This window comes from Canis lupus, chromosome 36 (genome assembly GCF_048164855.1).
Source record: "Canis lupus baileyi chromosome 36, mCanLup2.hap1, whole genome shotgun sequence".
NCBI lineage: Eukaryota > Metazoa > Chordata > Mammalia > Carnivora > Canidae > Canis > Canis lupus.
The window spans coordinates 18,326,717-18,333,178 of NC_132873.1; the positions used below are offsets into that span (position 1 = coordinate 18,326,717).

Genomic DNA, 6,462 nt, shown 5'->3' on the forward strand with positions numbered 1-6,462 from the left:
TTTGCTTGATGAAAACATAAGTTTACTAGAGGGAGAGTAGTGGGAAAAAACTCATACACCAGAAATGAGGCAACAAGCATTTAAGTATAGATTTTGTGACCAATTTACCATTTGTCCTTGGCTAGTTGGTCATTTACCATATTGGTGTCTGAGTTTTCTAATCTGTCAAATGGCTATGAAAATTTATACTATCCCTATCCAACTCACAGGGATGTTTTACCATAAAGGAAAGAAGATTATTATCATTAAAAGTATCAGAAAGGAAACAAAATCAAATAGGATATTAAAAGAATAATGCATCATGACCAAGTAGGGTTCAATCCCAGAAGTAAAACAGTTTAATACTTGGATATCTATTAATATTGCTCACTACATTAACAGATGAAGAAAAGAAGTCATACAGTTATTGAGAAAGATGCCCAAAAACCATTGGAAAGATTCAATATTAATTTACAATTTTAAAAAACCCCTCTGATCAAGTTAAGCAAATTCTCTTTTAATTTTTGGCTGACTAGTTACATTTACTATGTGTTTCTCATAAATGTAGTTTTAGGGTAAAGAGTTTCAAAAGCCCTTACTTAAAAAAAAAAAATGCTTTTGTCTCTTCCCTTTTGTGGACATTGCAAAAACACCAATGGCCAAAATGAAGTTCAATCCCTTCATGACTTCTGACCAGAGCAAGAACCATAAAAAGCATATCAATGCACCTTCCCACATTTGCAGGAAGATTATGCCTTCCCTTCTCTTCAAAGAGCTGAAACAGAAGTACAATGTTTGATCCATGCCAATTGGAAAGGACAAAGGACAGCAAATTGGCAAAGTAGTACAAGTTTACAGGAATAAATATGCCATCTACACTGAACGAGTACAACAACAACAAAAAAAAGGTGGATGGCACAACTGTCTATGTGGGCATTCACCCCAGCAAGGTGGTCATAACTAGACTAAAACTAGAGAAAGACCACAAAAAAGATCCTTAAATGTAAAGACAAATCCCACCAAGTGGGAAAGAGAAAGGGCAAATATAAGGAAGAAACAATTGAGTACATCCTTGAATAAACTAATATAATATACAACTTTAAATAAACTGTTTTTAAAAATGCTTTTCAATTTAAAAAAAACTACCAAACAAGCACGGAAAAATAGAATTTGAAGTATAATTTCATTATTTGAAATCATCTTAAAGGCTTATACTTGCATTATTTTCTTTTTACAGCTATTATGAGTCACAACCTTAATTTATTGATACACTTAAATCAGAAATGCAGTCTCCAATAACAACTATGTGAGAGAACACCTGCTTTGGGAATGTGGATGAGCTCGACAGTATAGAATCAGGGGCACAAAATGAATTTTGATTCTTTTCTTTGGTTAAGAAATTAGCTGTAGATATTCCTATATCTTTCCAGCAACTCCAATATCTTCCAGCTATTTCTAATTGGAACCCAAAGACCAGTCATTCAGCTATCCCACCCCTGGCCTTTCCTGCTGCTTCCACATCACAGAATGAATGCTGGCAGCCCTGAATCATTTCCAAGTCACTGGTAGTGCAAGAAAGCTAGCAGAGTTTGTATTTATGTCTACTTTCTTCAGTATAAAAGTGAGTTGCTTGTATTTCAGGCCATAGAATTACAGAGCATTATTATTGAAAGAAGTCTGAGAAACCCAGTTTAAACCAGTAGCTTTCAACCCTGGCTGCACACTGGAATGAACAGAAGACTTTTCAACAATGATGCCCTGACTTCACCCTCAGAGTCTAATTTAATTGGTCTAGGAAGAGACATTGGCTTTGGTGGTATTTTGTGTTTCTTTTTATTGAAGTATAATTAACATACACTGTTATATTAGTTTAAGGTATAAAATATGATTCAACATTTCTATACATTATTCTGTGCTAATCAAGATAGGTGTACTCTTAATTCTCTTTATTTATTTCACCCATCCTCTCACTGACCTCCCCTCTGGCAACTACCAGTTTGTGATAGATGATAGATAGATAGATAGATAGATAGATAGATAGATAGATAGATAGATAATAGATAGATAGATTTTTTGTAAAAAGAGAGAGCATAAGCAGGGAGAGGGACAGAGGGATAGGGAGAGAGGGAATCCCAAGCAGGCTCCATGTTCATCACAGAGCCTAACACAGTCATGGGCCTGATCCCATGACTGTGAGATCATGACCTGACCCAAAGTCAAGAGTCTGACAGAGAAATGACTAAGCCATCCAGGTACCCCTATAATCTATATTTAAGAGCCTATTTTTTCTTTGTTCATTTGTTTTATTTCTTAAATTCTGCATATGAGTGAAATCACATGGTATCTGTCTTTTTCTGACTGACCTATTTCCCTTAGCATTCATTATATCCTCTAGGTCCATCCATAGATGAATGGATAAAGAAGATGTGGTATATATATATATATATATATATATATATATATATATATATATATATATATATATTAGAATATTACTGGGTTTGGTAATTTTTGAAAGCTCCCTCAAGTGATTCTAATGTAACTGCAGTTATAAAACACTACTCTAGTTTAAGTTTTTTATTACCTGAGCAAACATAGAGCTAGATTGACCAGCTAGGTAATGGCAGATCTCACTGACTTATAGGTAATATTTACATTAAGATTTCCAACACTTGAAAATGAGTCAAAAAAGATGACTGTGAGGAAAAAAAATGACTGTGTCCACTCAAAGCCTTCCTAAAATGTGGTCTTAAGCCCACCCAAAGGGTCATCTTTTAAGACACAAGACATTTGTAAGACATGCTTAGGTCTTTAAAGGTCAGGTGTTAATTTGTGGAAATGAATACTATACAAATGATTTTGTATAATAGAAATAAAAATTATTTTTATTGAGCTGAGAAGATAACCCCAAAGGTTATGATTTTATTGGCCTATGGGACATGAACCAGTATTGTATCTAATTTAGCAATTTTATTCTAGTATATTATTCCATTTATATTCTTACTCACTCTAGCTTTTTCTCCCTCCCTCCCTCCTAATATATCACTTACAGAGATACCTTCTCAGTATCTCAGTTTCCTAACTGGCTTTATCATCTTTCTGGTTACCTCATTAATGAGAAATAAAACTTTGATACTTGCTCACTATGTATTGATATGAAATACAATATAATATAAAATTAATATAAATGTTAATATTATTAATATAAAATTATGAGAATGTTTTGATACTTGAAAATGATGTAATTTCTATTAAGGTAACCTAAACAATTAAGAAGCTTTACTTGATCATTCAAGATGTAATTTATTATATTCTCCAAATATATTACTCATCAACCATATCCAGAAGCCATAAAGTTGGAGACTTTTACTTCCAGCAAAGTGGAGTATTGAGGACCTAACTAACGCTCCCTTTTGAAAAAAAAAAAAAAAAAAAAAACAACTAAAAAATAAATAGGCAAAATACATAAGCCTACAGTTTTTAGATATTGGACACCAGAAAGCCCAGAACAATGATCCCTGAAAGCCAGGGGAAAATGAGGAGAGCTCTATGATCGTCCCAGTCTACTATCTGGGAAGAGTTTCAAAAATGCAGTGCAGGGAGGCAAGCTCCCTAAATTGAGGAGATGAAACTTGGAACTTAGGGATGCCAATGCAGCTAGAGTTTCACAGGTGAGAGCTTCACAGAGAGAGCTTTAGAGATCTGAAGAAGGTCCCCCTAGAATGTTCAGGTAGAAAGTGATCAGTATATATATGTAAGAAACTACATCAGACCAGGGAAAGAATTAGAGGAAAAATACTTGTTGCTTACTTAAGACTGGAAATAGCTCCTGTTTCCAACCAAGGTGGAAAGTCTCATATTTCATGGCCCATTGGGTAGAAGAATTAGTAGTGAGGAAAAATCAGCCCTAGACTAGAAGCAGTTTTGGTACCATCTAATAAGGTTTAAAAGCAAACCTCAAAAGAATGCAAGTAATTTAGCCTAGAGTAAGCATCAAGAATATTTATAGGAATATAAAAATAACCAGCACCCTACAAGGGAATATTGACAATGTCTGACATTCAATCCAAAATTACCAGGCAGATTATATTTCTAAAACTTTGCAAAAATAAATAAATAAATAAATAAAATAAAATAAAATAAAAAAATAAAACTTTGCCACTGTGTGAGAAAGGATTATCAAGAAATTGAAATCTTCTGACAAACCATAATTAATCCAATGGATAGAAAGGAAACAAAGTTGAATACAAAAGTTTACTTATTAGCAAAAAGATAAAAAGTGGAGGGTTGTTTTTTTGTATGTCCATTAAGTGCAATTGACATCGAGATTTTTTGTTGTTTTAATAGGGCTATTGTGTTGCTATGGTTACAAGTTGCGTTGGCATTTTCACTAGGAAACGATGTGGTCTGAACATTCCTCCCACTTTTTACATCTGCCCACATGCTCCAGACAGTGATTGGTAACCTGGCTTCCAGCCCTAACCTCCTCCGCCACCCCAGTGAGTGCACATTTTTCATCCCCTTCTCAGAAAATTTTAGCTCCTCTGAGATATGAAGTTAAGCTCTGGTTCCTGCTCAGAATGCATATTGTCAAACCACAAGACCCTGGGCAGCCTCCTCTGTGCAGCTCAATAACCTTTTACCTCTTTGGCGTGATATATATGCATGAGATCACCATGAGAAAATTCATTAATTTTAATCATAAGCTCTTTAAAAATGCATTTAAAAATAAATTTAATCACTACAGAGATATCCATCTTGAAATTCTGGATGTTTTTCTTAAAGCAATGTAAAGCAATTATAAGTTATTTTTGCAGCCTCTGGATGATTCTAAGTTTTACACGTTCATATATCATCAAATTTTTCCTCTCTCCTTCCCCATTTTGATGTCCTCCTCCCATCTTCTTACCAGTTTTTCTTGTAATCGTTATTCCCATCATTCAAGTTTGTATCTCTGAAATTTAATCCTCGAATCAGATCATTGGAATGCCTCCTAAAAAATAAAGAGACAGAAAGCAGAAACATTCCCAGGATTGGGCCTCCTGAGCACTGGCCCGGTAGTAGCAGCAACTGCAACTGGTCATCCTCAGGCATGGGAAGAACTGCTAACCATACCCTAGCTCAGGTTCTTCCATTTCTCATTTCTAATTGTCTTTATTCCTGAATTCCCTTTTCAACTTCTCTCCATACTCCAATCCAAGTGATCTTTCTAAACTGCAGTCTGTCACTTGAAAGCCTCCTAATGGATCCCCACTGGCAATAAGATGATGTCCAAGCTCCTGAAAATAGCATTTGAGGCCCTTAGTGATCTGGATCCTGCCTCCTACTCTGAACTCAACTCTCAATGTTCATGCCCCTCCCTATCCTCCTGCCAGTCTTCTCTCTTTCTCACCCCTTCACCCACCCACAGCAAACTCCCTATCATTCCCAGCTCCCCCATGTTCTATACTTTCCTTTGCCACCATGTGAGGCTTTCTCAGCCTAGAACCCCCTCTGTTCCTCATTCCTCCTCCATACCAGACCAGAATATCAAATTATAATAATATAGTTTCCAGGATGATCTTTTATCCTAGAAAAGGGCACATAGCACTCTGTCTCATAGCTTCTGTTGTCTCTGATCTTTGCAGCCAAGTTTATTTTTAACTGTGAATTGGAATTCTCTACAGTTGTGAGTTTCATGATGTCAGATGCCAGTAGGAAACTGAACATTCAAATCAGTGATCCACATGTCTGAAAATATATGAATGTTTAGGACTATATGGCTCTGGTCTAAGAAGAAATTAGTAATTAGCGGGTCCTTGGGTTACCACACTCTGAAATCTCCAAGTACTTTCAAATACTTCATTGCATTCACTGGCCTTCTCATGGCGGCCACAGTGGCATTGCTTACATTCTGACACTTGACACAAGATACTTTTTATGGGCAATAGCAGCACAATTTCCGATTGCCCAAGCCATGGGCAGATATGTGGCAGCCTCAATACTCCCTGATATGTGATCCACTGCCTCCCTGGGCACACGTGACCAGTGACTGCAGGGCTATTCTAACCCAAATCTGTGATATCTTGGAAAACACTCAATACTACAGACGCACAAGACTTGAAATTAGACTCTCTATACCTCTACTTCTATCATGTGACCTTAAAGAAGTCATTTCCCCTTTCTGTGTCTCACTTATCTCCTCTTTAAAACTAGTAATTTGGACAAGATCACTGATTTTTCAACTGGGATCCAGTTGACTGCCTGTATCAGAATCACCAGGGATGCTTTTTGTCAATATAGACAATTGGGACCCTCCCCCTCCTATTGAATCACACTCCTTAGTAAGGAGTGAAGAGGCCTGGGGGAAGAGGAGATTTAGAGAATAGGAGAAATTTAAAATCAACATTTTAGATAGCTTCTTAACTATTATGCTTTTTAGAACTTGGGATCCACTGCAATGGATGATGAGGTAAGCAGTGTCTCTCCACCATGCTCCCAATA

General features: G+C 36.2%; 1 pseudogene; it reads left to right on the plus strand.

Moving 5' to 3' along the window:
• Positions 1-643: 643 nt before the first annotated feature.
• LOC140625628 (large ribosomal subunit protein uL24-like) lies at positions 644-1,059 on the plus strand (annotated as a pseudogene).
• Positions 1,060-6,462: the final 5,403 nt, after the last annotated feature.